At 47.6% G+C, this 13,139-nt stretch overlaps 1 pseudogene; it reads left to right on the top strand.

Moving 5' to 3' along the window:
• The first annotated feature begins 1,716 nt into the window (after positions 1 to 1,716).
• Positions 1,717 to 2,603, top strand: LOC109454028 (large ribosomal subunit protein eL8 pseudogene; annotated as a pseudogene).
• The last annotated feature ends 10,536 nt before the right edge of the window (positions 2,604 to 13,139 follow it).

Here is a 13,139-nt window from a genome sequence, read left to right as displayed (position 1 = left end):
CGTGCTTTTCATGCTCTGGCCCTGCCAGCCTCATCTCTCCTTCAGGCACCCTGCACTTCAACAAAGCAGAACTTTCTGATGCTCCCTAAATGTGCTGTGCTCTCTTCCTACCATCATGCCATTGCCCATGTATTTTCTCTTATCTGCAGTGCCCTTCCTAGCCCCTTCTTCATATGTGTAACTGTCATTTCAATCTCATATGTCACTACTTCTGGGCAGCCTTCCCTGACCACCCCTGACCGGAAGTTAGATTCTCCTCCTGCCATATATTTCTACGCACCACCCATAGCATACATCATGGAGATGATTCTCTCTGCCAGCCCTTCACATCTTCCCCACCGGACTGTGGTCCTGAAGGGCATGGACTATGTCTTTTATGTCTGTAGGCATCTGTATTTATGTATAAGCAAGAATTTAGAGTGGCTCCCTGGGATCAAATAAATCTAAACAGGGTCCTCCTTGGGATGGGGAGATTTCAGAATGGCCAGTCTGAGTGAATGACAACTCTGATCATTTTTTTCTCTCTTCCTTCGATAGAGTGCATAGTAATCACTGTTGATGTACAAATGCAGCTTTCATTCTTATACCACTTTCTTTGGTTCCCTTAACTGTAGAGGCTCAAAATCCTAAAGAGCTGTTTCTTCAGACTCCCTTATATTTAGTGTAGCCAATAAGGAGGAGTGGAAGTCTGCTAGAGGCTCTGGGAAAGCTTTTGCTTTACTGATCCAAAGGACATTTTGGCTGGCCTCACCCCCTTCTCCCATTTTGCTGTCTGGAATACAGATGTGAGGACTGAAACTTCATCAGCTATCTTGTACCACGAGGCAACAAGCCAGCACACTAAGAATGGCAGAGCAGAAAGCCACCATGAGTCTGAGCCTCTGATGGCATCTTAGAAGCATTGCTTAGCCTTGAGCTGCCCGCCTCCAAACCTCTCCTTGTGTGAGATAATTCAGTGACCTGACTGTGTAAGACACTGTTTGTTAGGTGTTCTGTCGCAGAGCAGAAAACATTCCTAACTGAGATGGACCACACAGAGCAGCAGGAACTAACTGCCAGAAGAATGCTCCAAGTCAAGGTCATGCTACAACTAGTGGTAAGGATAAAACTATCAATTAACAAGTACATAGGAGTGTTGTGGGGTGCTTTTTTTGTTTTTTCAGTTCACTTGTTGGTGCTGTGGGGGAGAATTGGAAACAGAAATGTAGCCTCTGTTCTTAAAGTGTTTACAATCACGGGGGAGGTGGTCTGATGAAATGCCACACTGCACAGTGTGTAGTTAAGAGCTGGATTTCATAAATCAGAGGACAGGAGGGGAAGTGGCTCAGATGGGGAAGATTTCCTGGTGGATGAGGGGCTTGAACAGGGCTTCAGAAGATGAATGGGATTTGGATTAGCCCATCCACGATCTCTGCTGAGAGGTGAGTACGCATAAATAGGTAACATGCTGGCAAGCCACCAGCATGCAGTAGAGGCTTATTAAGTATTAAACGCCCTCCTGATCCTCCATACAAGGTGGTTTAGAAAAATGTTTCTTTCCCTCTCAGATTCATTTATTCAGCACGTTTATTGAGCCCTTACTGTGGATGAAGAACTGCTTTTTATACAACTGTGGGCAGAACATATGCAGTACCTGACCTCAAAGAGCTTCTGTTCCAATGAGGAAGACAGATGACAAAAGAAAGAAAAACGCAGGGCTCTCCTCCCACCGACAAGATGCTGAAAGGGAAGCAGGCTAAGGGGAAGAAGGTGGTACCAGCTCCTGCTGTCGCGAAGGTGCAGGAAGCCAAGAAGGTGGTAAATCCCGTTTGAGAAAAAGTCCAAGAATTTTGGCATTGGACAGGACAGGCAGCCCAAAAGGGACCTCAGCTGCTTTGTCAAATGGCCCTGTTACACTGGGCAGCAGCAGCAAAGGGCTATTCTCTAAGTGCCTGAAAGTGCCTCCTGCGGTTGACCAATTCACCCAGGCCTGGGATTGCTGGACAGCTACTCAACTGCGTAAGCTGGCCCACACGTACAGCCCAGAGACAAAGCAAGAGAAGAAGCAGAGATTGTTGGCTTGGGCTGAGAAAAAAGCTTCCTGCAAAGGGCATGTCCCCACCAAGAGGCCACCTGTCCTTCGAGCACCGGTTAATGCTGTCACCACTTTGGTGGAGAACAGGAAAGCTCAGCTGGTGGTGACTGCAAATGACGTGGATCCCATCGAGCTGGTGGTCTTCCTGCCCACCCTGTGCCGTCAGATGGGGGTTCCCTATTGCATTACCAAGGGAAGGCCAGGCGGGGCCGTCCAGTCCACAGGAAGACCTGTACCACCGTCGCCTTCACACAGATTAACTCAGAAGACAAAGGAGCGCTGGCTAAGCTGGTGGAAGCTCTCCAGACCATTCACAATGACAGATACAGTGAGATCCACCATCACTTGGGAGGCAACATCCTGGGCCCAAAATTGGTGATATTGCCAAGCTGGAACAAGCAAGGCTAAAGAACTGGCCACCAAGCTGGGACGAGTGTGCATTGTTGAGTTTTCTGTACGTAAAAGTAATAAGAATTCTGAAAACAGCAACAACAACAAACACAGGGTTGGAGGAGGCAGGATTAATTGAGAACTGGGCTGCTTCCTTCCCTTCTTTTAGGCCTCCGCCTTCCCAGCTTGGTTGCATATCCAGGTTTCTGTTGCCCAAGCAACTCAACAGGCAACCCTGCTTCCTGGAGTGCGTAGGAAGTAGTGGTCTCAGAGGACACCTGCCGCAGGAACTGTGTGTGGCCTCCGCACGCAGGCCACCTCCGTGCCTCTGCAGCCCGCAAGCCTCTGCCATTCCTTTCTGCCCACCCAGAATCATCACCCTGCACCCCCAACTCCCTCTCGGCATCACACATACAGCCTGCACCACAGCGTCACATTATACTGCCCCCGTCTTGTGATGCACGGTACCGTCGCCCCAGCCCACGCACTCTGACCACCACACCATTCTGCTCCATTTCCAGGGAAAAGTGCTGCTCCCTCACCCGAAAGCGCCCCTTGCTTTCTCCTCCCCCGGGAGCCCTCCTCCTCTTTGTCCAGAGCTGGCTGATCCTACAGTTGATCATCCCAAAGTGGGACTCTCTGAAGAGGGAAAGGGAACTCTGTTAATGACCACGTCAGACAACAGGCGATGCATGTGGCCTCCTATCCAGAGCCCAGTGCTGAGGTCTCGTGCTTTAGACAGCCTCTTCGTCTCCATCTGTTACCTCGCCATTCCCCACACTGTGTTCTGTGGAACATGGGCGAGATAGCAATAGGGCTTCACAAAAACAAAAATAAACTAAAGATTCCACACTGAAATGATTTTGAGAAACTCCAAGTTAACCTGAGATAAACACATTTCCTCACTGCAGGACTTCCCCCAATTAATATGTGTTGATAAGAGAAGAGCATGTCATGTCTCCCAAACCCATATGACCATGGAATCCTTGAGTAGAGAGTATCTCATGAAAACAACACACTTTGAGGAATACCGCCCAAGACAAATGGCATTGTTCCCAGAGCTTAAACTTATCTCTGTCCTAGTGTTTGGTATTAAGATATGAACATCAGGATGGAGATGGGCTCACACTCAGCTCCACCTCTTTACAGCTGGGTATCATTTTGCATCAGGATGCATTTGGCTGCAAGTAACAGACATCAGTACCGTGTTTCCCCAAAAATAAGACCTAGCTGGACAGTCAGCTCTAATGCGTCTTTTGGAGCAAAAATTAATATAAGACCTGGTCTTATTTTACTATAATATAAGACCCAGTCTTATCTAACATAATATAATATAAGACCAGGTCTTATGTTAATTTTTGCTCCAAAAAACGCGTTAGAGCTGATTGTCTGACTAGGTCTTATTTTTGGGGAAACACAGTAGGTATTATGGTCTATTACTCTCAGAGCAACAACTCCTGAGCTAAGCGCTTCCAGCACAGCAGTGTCCTCAAGGACTCAGGTGTTTTCCATTTCTTCACCATGTTGCTATTTCCTCTCATGGCCACAGGATGGCTTCAGTAGCTCTAAGCGTACATAGCACACAAAAACAGACATCCAGCAAAGAAAGGTGTGTCCTCCCCCGTATGTTTTTATCATGTATTCTTAGCAAGGAAGAAGTTTTCCAGATGCACCCCCATCTCCACTCCACGTCCCTGTAGAAGTCTTCTGAGGTCTCAGTGGCTGGCAGGGTGACCAAACATCCCCGTCTGCACAGGACTAAGGTTTTCTGGGACTCAGTACTACCAGTGCTAACACTGGGACAATTCTGGGCATCTCGAGTAAGTTCATAACTGGGTAGAAATGGACCACATGACTGCCTAAATCAATCATTGGATAGGGAAATAGAATTCTCATTAATGTAGACTAATGAAGGTTTACACCCTGAGGCAAGAGAGGGGGCCAGCTTTCCTGAATATGGAATGATGAACACCCAAACAAAATCTACTTTCTTACAGTGAGGAAAAGGGGGGACAGCTATTGGGTAGGCAATCAGCAGGGATGCCTTATCTGTAAAATGAGATACAGTGATAATTCTCTCCAAGCGATGTTGTGAGGATAGATACAATGACATACGACAGTGCTTTACCTAGAGAATGAATATAGTGGCTTTTATTAAGCCTTATTATGTTCAAAGCACTGTGCTAAAGTGCATTGTTACATGCATTGTTACTACATCCATACAACATTCTAGGACACAGGGATGTAAATCCCATTTCACAAATAGATTGGAGCCAAGATGGTGGGGTAGATAAACACTGAGCCTGCGTCCTTCCATGAACACATTAAAATTACAACTAAATTATAGATCAACCTGGACAACAATCTGAAGTCTAGCTGAACAGAGAAGTTCTACCACTAAGGATATAAAGAAGAAGCTACACCGAGACTGGTAGGAGAGGTGGAGATGAGAAATGTGCTGGCCCCAAACCACTGTGTGGCAGATGAAAATTGGGAGGGATATCTCAGCCACAGAGATTCCCTACGGGACCTCAGCTCCACATCAGGCTCCCCAGCCTGGAGGACTGGTGCTGGGAAGAGGAGGTTGGCTGTGAAAAACTGGGGATTCCGACTGTCTGGATGGGAAACCCAACCGTCCTCTTAAAGGGCCGGTGCACAGATCCACTCGCTCGGAGGTACTCACCCTGTGATCCAGCAGAGGGACGGTAACTTGGGGGGTCATCAGAGACATATGGGGGGCAGACAGGTGTGTGGCTTCGGGGTGTGAGCTGGAAAACAGTCGCCATTTTCCCTGCGTGGGGTCCTTCTCCCAAGCAGCCAGCAGGCGAACACCATCTTTCCTGTATGGAGCCCGCCCCCTACGCTGACATCCAAATCTGAATTTGATTGGCCTGGTAGACTCTGCAGCTCTGCCCTGTTGACTCACTGAGACCCTGCCACACCCAATGCCGAACAGCAGGAGACTTAATTAGCAGCTGACCCTTATTGAAGCCAGCAACTGGCAACAGGAAGCAACAGGTGTCAGTGTGTTCTGGCTTTTTGCAGAGCTTACCAAGGCCTGGTACTGGTGGAAGCCATCCTCACTTCACAGTGTGGCCTCTCCCACAAGCCTCCAGGTCCAGCATAGGCACCAATCAAACGTGGATTGCTTTGTGTCTCCTACGAGGTTGTCCCCAGCCAGTCATAGGCAGTGGGTAACCTGGGCTGGCACCTGAGCCCCTCCCAAGAGGTCCCAGAACCAACACACTTAGAGGTTGGCTTCAGACCACAGAACCACCCAGTTAGCCCCACAAGTGGCACACCAAAGGGCGGTCTCACTGGGGCGAATTCCATCCCATGTGGTAAGCTCCCCAGCACAACAGCCTGTAACCTATGGACATGGCCAAATCCCACAGCCAATCAGTCTGAAGGTCAATTCTACCCACTGAGATGCTACTAGTAATCAAAGCTCAACTATAACAGGAAGGTAAACACAACCCACACAAGGGACACTCCTGGAGCACCTGGAGTAGGTGACCAGAGAGACTGTGCCAGGGCCCCACAGAGCACCTACTATATAAAGCCACTTGGTCAAGGCGGGGAGACATAGCAGATATCCCTAATACACAGAAACAAACACAGAGAGGCAGCCAAAATGAGGAAACAAAGAAATATATCCCAAATGAATGAACAGGAGAAAACTGCAGAAAAAATACTGAATGAAATGGAGGCAAGCAACCTACCAGAGACAGAGTTCAAAACACTGGTTACAAGGATGCTCAAGGAACTTAGTGAGAACTTCAACAAAGAGATACCAAGCATTGAAAAAAAAAAAAAAGACATAGAAACTATAAAAAAGAACCAGTCAGAAGTGAAGAATACAATAACTGAAATGAAGAATGCACTAGATGGAATCACTAGCACGATAGATGAAGCAGAGGATTGAATCAATGATTTGGAAGCGAGGGTAGCAGAAAACACTCAATCTGAACAGCAAAAGCAAAAAAAAAGAATCCCAAAAAATGAGGCTAGTTTAAGAGACCTCTGGGACAATATCAAGTGTAAAAACATTCACATTTTAGCGGTACCAGAAGAAGAGAGAAAACAAGGGATCAAGAACATATTTGAAGAAATAATGACTGAAAACTTTCCTAACCTGGCAAAGGAAATAGACATACAAGGCCAGCAAGCACAGAGGGTCCCACACAAAAAAGGTAAACCCAAACAGGCCCACACCAAGACACATTATAATTAAAATGGCAAAGGTTAGAGACAAAGAGGGAATCCAAAAAAGCAGCAAAAGAAAGGTAACTAGCAACTTATAACGGAGCTCTCATAAGATTGTCAGCTGATTTCTCAAAACAGAAATCTTTGGCAGGAAATATTCAAAATGATGAGAAATAAGGACCTACAACCATGGGTACTCTACCCAACAAAGCTATTACTTAAAATTGAAAGACCGATAACGAGCTTTCCAGACAGGAAAAAGCTAAAGGAGTTCATCACCACCAAATCAGTACCACAAAGAATATCAGAGGAACTTCTTTAAGGCAAAAAAAAAAAAAAAAAAAAAAGAAAGAAAAAGAATAATATAATGGCAATAATTACATATTTATCAATAATTACTTTCAATGCAAATGGATTAAATGCTCCGATAAAAAACACAGGGTAACTGAGTGGATAAGAAAACAAAACCCTTAACATATGCTGCCTACAAAAGAATCATTTCAGATTGAAAGCCACACACAGACTGAAAGTAAAGGGATGAAAAAAGTTATTTTATGCAAATTTAAAAAAATGCTGGCATAGCAATACTTAGACCAGACAAAATAGACTATAACAAGAGACAGAGAAGGACCCAGTAATCCCACTTCTGGATATTTATCGAAGAAACCCAAAATGCTACTTCGAGGGAACGTGTGCATCCATATGTTTATTGCAGCATTGTTTACAATGGCCAAGATATGGAGGCAGCCTGGGTGTCTGCTGATGTAAGAATAGATGAAGAATAGGTGACACACATATACAATGGAATATTGTTCGGCCAGGGAAGGGAATGGGTTCTTGCATTGTAGCAGCATGGATGGACCTGGAGGGTACTGTGCTGAGTGGAGTGTGTCAGAGAAAGACAGATGCAATGTGATTTTATTTATATGTGGAATCTAAAGAACAAAATAAACAAACAAGCAAAACAGGAAAAAAAAATCCCATTTTACAGATGTCCCTGAGACATAAAGAGATTAAGGGATTTGGCTAAGACCGTACAGCTAGTAAGGAGTAGAGTCCCTTTTCCTTTACGGCCCAGTTGGCATAGTTGCAGTTTCACATTCACTCGTGAGTCTGATTGGATCTATCCTTCAACAGTCTATAAGTTTAGTGTCTTTTTTTTTTTTTTATCTCTCTACAACTTTTCCAAGCCCAGCCAGGGACAGTACATAGTATGTTTTTAATAAATGTGTGTTTAATTAATTTAAACGTGTGTTTAATTAACTAGTTGATTACTCAATGAATTAATGTTTCTCCCAGGCTCCTGTGAGCTCCCTTAGGGCAGGGCCCCTGCCTTATTGCCTCTACACCACCACCAGCTCCAGCAGCCAGCACAGGCCAGGGGAAGTGTGTAATGAACACACTGTGACAGTGTGTGACAGGGAGTGACGGTGACCACAGAGTTGACAGTGATGGCAGTACTAGTCAGAAACAGTCTGTCAGGGAGTGAGGTTAGCAGGAGAGGAAAGGGGAAAGAGCTGAAGGTGGAGGCGGTCTCAGGTAACTCTAGCCTTAGCCTACATAGGGAAGGTGGGTCTGGGGTACAAATCATAGATTGCACTGAGGCGTCATCCCACCTTGAGGCACGGGAACCAGGCTTTTGTGTGTAGCTCTCAGTTGGTCTTCAGTGATTAGTGTGTCCTGCCAACTGAACCCAAGACCCTAAACCTGGAAAATGAGGATCAGCGGTGTCTCCTCCTCCCCCCAATTCATCTGTCTGCAGGACCTGAGGGACTGCGTTTCTGCCTCCCCGCTCTGTTACTTTCATGGGCTGCCCTAACAAAGTACCACAAACAGAAGGGCTTCAGTCAACAGAAATGTGTTGTCTCACAGTTTTGGAGGCCAGAAACCTGAAATCACCGTATTGGCAGGGCCATGTTCTTCTTGAAAGACCGAGAGGAGAATCTTTCCTTGACTCTTGCCTAGCTTCTGGTGTTGCTGGCCATCCTTGGCATTGCTTGGCTTGTGGAAATTCGCTCCAATCTCTGCCTCTGTCTTCACATGGCCTTCTTCCTGTGTGTCTCCATATCCAAAGTTTCCTCTTCTTAGAAGGACCTCATCTTAACTTAATCACACCTACAAAGATCCTATTTCTAAATAAGGTTAATTCACAGGTACTGGGGGTTAAACCTTGAACATATATTTTTGGGGTGCACAAGTCAATGCACTAACCCAGGATGCCAGTTACCTCTTTTCAATTCTCTTCAACCTGCCTTTTCTGTGTCTGAGGCCAAAGCCTTCTACTGACCCCTCATCTTTTGCCAAAACTGAAGTTATGCTCCTTTATTCCCAGAAATGCACCTTGCTGAAGCTCTGCAATTTAGACAGCCGGCAGCTTTCACAGTGGCCAAGGGCTCTCACGCTTCTTCTCATTTAATCCTCATAACCCACTTAACAAGGTGAGTATTATTCCCATTTTATAGATGAGGAAATTGAGACTCAGGGAAGGTCAGTGCCTTACACAAAGTCACACAGCAGGAAACGGCAGAGCAGAGACTTGATCCAGGTCTGACTGACACCAGATACCACAGCCTTAACCACTGTACTCCACTGCCCAACTGTTTTCCTTGGTAGGATATAGGCCAGCCATCGAGAGGGTCTATGCAAACCCATCTAGCAACTTAAAATAGTGTCATTAAAAACTGTTAAGAGAATAAGAACATAGAATTAGGGGCCTGTGTTTGGTCACTTGGAGGACTCAGGAATAAGCAGTCCCAGATCACATGAAGAGATAAAAACAGGAGCTTGGTTAGGGGCAGTTTGGGGTGACATTTCTTTAGGGACGAATTTTCCACTGGTGATATTTTAAAATTGATTTAATGATGATATAATATAAACTCAGTTATTTTTGTCTGTCCTACTTTTATCTGCCCCACTCATGGTGAATATTGTTTTGCATCCTGGAGACTGCCAGTCGGTGTTCTGGAAGCCTGTTGGTTTTAAATGATGTTCAGCATTGGTCACGCAAGCATGATTCTGCCGTGGACATGATTTCTTCTGATTGGAGGCCTAACTGTTTGTCATGCAAACATGATTTTACTGAGCAGACAATTTTCTTCAGTTGAATGAAGTAACATGATCACTATTGAAATATTCCTCAAGAGTTGCAGGCCAGCCCTGGGCTCGGCAGAGGATGCAGTCACTCAGACAGGATTTATAATGTAATGACTAACATTTCATTTAGCTGTCAATACATTTTTGCGGCGTGCCTTCTCTGTCTTAGGCTGTGTGCTAAGTACTAAGGACACAGAAATATTTCAAACTTAATCTCTCCCCTCAGAGAGCTCACATTTTATTGGGCGAGTCAGATAATTACAACAAATGGGATCAGTGCTTCAAGAGAACTGTCACTTGAGGTTCTTAGTTACACAAGCCACAATCCACACAAGTTTAAGTAGAAGAAGAAGAGGCTCAGGCTCAGTGCTATATATCTGAAGGTCAGCAGCCACAACACCCAACCACATCGGGGGAATTTTCTAAAGGAAACGTCACTGTCCTTCCATCTGTTGTGTGGAAACTATGTGAGCGCTGACTATTAGAAACTTCATCATGGGTGCCCCTAGAACACCCAGACACCTCCATCACAGCTGCTTTCCAGGTGATCTTACCTACCTGTCTGCAGTTATCATGCCCATTATATACTTTCACCTCCATGTCTTAACAGGGACACCTTCTGTATGGAACCCATGTTACACCTGAAACCCAAGCTTAGTGGAATGGGGGAAATGCTACCTTAGTTTCCCAGGACAGGAGTTGGGCGCCACCTCGTGGCCAAGGGTTGCACTACATGTCCCATCCTCAGTACCTCTTATCGCGCCCCTTTCCCACCCAAGACTCAGAGGGAGCTGATCCCAGATTCTTCTCTGGGGTCCCAACTCACTTGCTCTCCACCCTTACCTCCCATGACAGTCCTGAGACTGAGACAGAGACCCTGTCCTGAATCTCCTTCCTCTATCCAAGAAAAAGAGCCCTTAGAGGGGAGTGAGGCAGAAGGGGTTCGAGGTGGAGCGTCAGTGTATCGCTTTATGCTTCAGGAGAGAGAATCCAGCAATGCAAATTTCTGTCAGGTAGGAGGGCTCCTCTAACATTCTTGATCTTCCTCACACCAGCCATGCTGCTTCCTGCTCCTCTCTTCCCCTCATTCCCTCCTCAACCCCAACTCTCTTGTCTCCCCCAGGTACTGTCCACACACTCCAACCTTGACCGATTACTGAACCTCTCTGAACCTCATGCTGCGTGGCTACAGAATGAGATAACAGTACCTACTTCACAGAATCATTGTAAAGTTTTATGTAAAATGAAACCATTAAGATGAGAGGGCAGAGTAGCTACAAGCCTGTGTTCTCTGACCTGGGGAGGGGTGCCCTCAGGCTCTGTGCAGAGGCACAGCCCCCCTGCGGTCCCTCATCCCTTGCGCCTAGCTTCTCTTGTGTCCTGCCCCAGGAGGTGTCCCCTGGCGCTGAGCAGCCACCCAGGGGTGTTCATGGGGCCACAGGGACCCCAACTTCCTGGGCACCTCCCGGTCCTCCGTCGGCCCCCAAGCCCATCCCATCGGTCACCACCACAGCTGTTGAATTCCTCCCGCTCTTGCCCAGCCCAGGGCACAGAGAACAGCCCTAGAATGATTCCTGCCCAAGCTCTCCCCTTGCAGTCCTTTCTATGTTCTACAGCAGGATTTTTCTCAAATGCATGTCTGAGCCACTCCACTCCCCCACTGCCCACAAAATAAAACCAAACTGCACAGCTTGCCATTCAAGGCCCTCCCTGACCTGGCCTTATCTCCCCCTCCAAGCCTCTATTCCCTGTGTGCCAGTCACTCTCCTTCTCTGAGCCTCTGTATGAGCAGTTCCTGCTTACCAGGAGTGCCTGCGCCCTTTTGTCTGCAGGAAAACAATACCTGCTCATCTTCCAAACCTCACTGTGGTTCTTCTCAGGGGTATGATCCTGCCTGGAGCCCCAGGCACTGTCCCATAGGATAGTCACGGCCTGTGTCTGAGTTTGGATCTGTTACCACCACCACCACCCCCCGCCTACTCCCCCACCCGCCAGGGTGCTAGACCACACAGATCAGGGACAAGGACAAAGTTAGCTTTGGGCCTCAGCCCAGGGTCCTGCAAGCACAGGGAAATATTTGTGAGTTGTTAGCTCAATTTGGTGGCAAGGAGAGATAGGTCACCGCAGGAGCCTGGAATGGGATTAAACGGGCTCAGGAAAGGTTGGGCTGCGGACAAACATTAGATGCAGGAGGGAAAGCAAAGCCCCAGGGTTGTAGCCAGGTTGTGCTTCCCCTTTGCCCAAAGGCTCATGGAAGAGGGACATGCACACACTTTCAGGGTTGGGGATACAATGGAGTACTTCCATCAGCCCACACTGACGCACCATTAGAATAGACACCGCCTGTCAGCCTTGGGCCAGGAACTGACTAGCACCCCGACCTGAGGCCCACTGCTCAGACTGGGTCCTGAGCTGTGAGTGGACAGAGACAGACTGGGGCTGGACCGGGGAGGGTCCTGGAGCCTAAGCCCGCGAGGGAAGGCTAGAGGCCCTGAGACCATTCAGTCCAGAGATTCCAGACTATAACAAGTTGTAGGGCAGGTGAAGCAGACAGGCTCTGTGGTGCCAGAGGCAAGGCTGGCACCCCAATGGCATTGCAGGTGGTTGCAAGAGAGCCCTGTCCATCTCCTCCCAACCCTCCCCTTCCTCCCTGCCCCAGGAAAGGAGATCCCAGTAGCCAGCCCTGATGTTAACCTTTACTGATAGGGAAGAGATGAACAGGGAAAAGAGATGGGAGGGGCGTAGGAAAGTGAGGGGATGGGGTCTGGAGACTTTTCTAGTTAGCGCTTCCTCATGGTCCCCAGTCTGGACTCTGCCCCTATGTCTATGCAGAGGGAAACACTTTCATAGCTTGGAGAGCAGGGGGATGACTCCACAGACACAACCCAGGGCTACCTCTGGTGTAGTATCAGACTCAGGGGTATTCCTTTGGCAGGACTTATGGTGACACAGACAGACATCCCTGTGGCTGAATGGGATTCATAGACATAGGCCTTAGCTGTATGGGTACTCATGACCAGAGTAAGCCAGCAGAAAGAGGGTCCAGGCAGAGAAGTCTGCCTCCTCCAGGCAGCCTCCCTGATTACTTCAGCCCCTCAGCTCTCCCTTTCTGGTCCACAATCTTCGCTAGCCAACATGTCCTCTCACTGTTCCATGCCCAGGTCTCCCCATCTGCTATCTACCCCTAAACCCCACAATTCTGGCACAGGACTGGGCCGGGGTACCCCAACAGGTCTACAACTACACAAAAAAAGGGGCTAGGCACCAGAGGTGGGGATTCTGGTAGCCAGGGAGTTCTAGTGGGCTTATGCCTCCCCCAATTCTGTTTTTCCCCACCCCCATTCACAAAGTCTGCAAAAATCCCCACGGGGAAGGG

Source organism: Rhinolophus sinicus, chromosome 14, assembly GCF_057876585.1.
Source record: "Rhinolophus sinicus isolate RSI-liver-muscle chromosome 14, RSI-T2T, whole genome shotgun sequence".
NCBI lineage: Eukaryota > Metazoa > Chordata > Mammalia > Chiroptera > Rhinolophidae > Rhinolophus > Rhinolophus sinicus.
The sequence above is the reverse complement of the archived record's forward strand: the minus strand, read 5'-3'. Positions and strand labels throughout refer to the sequence as shown.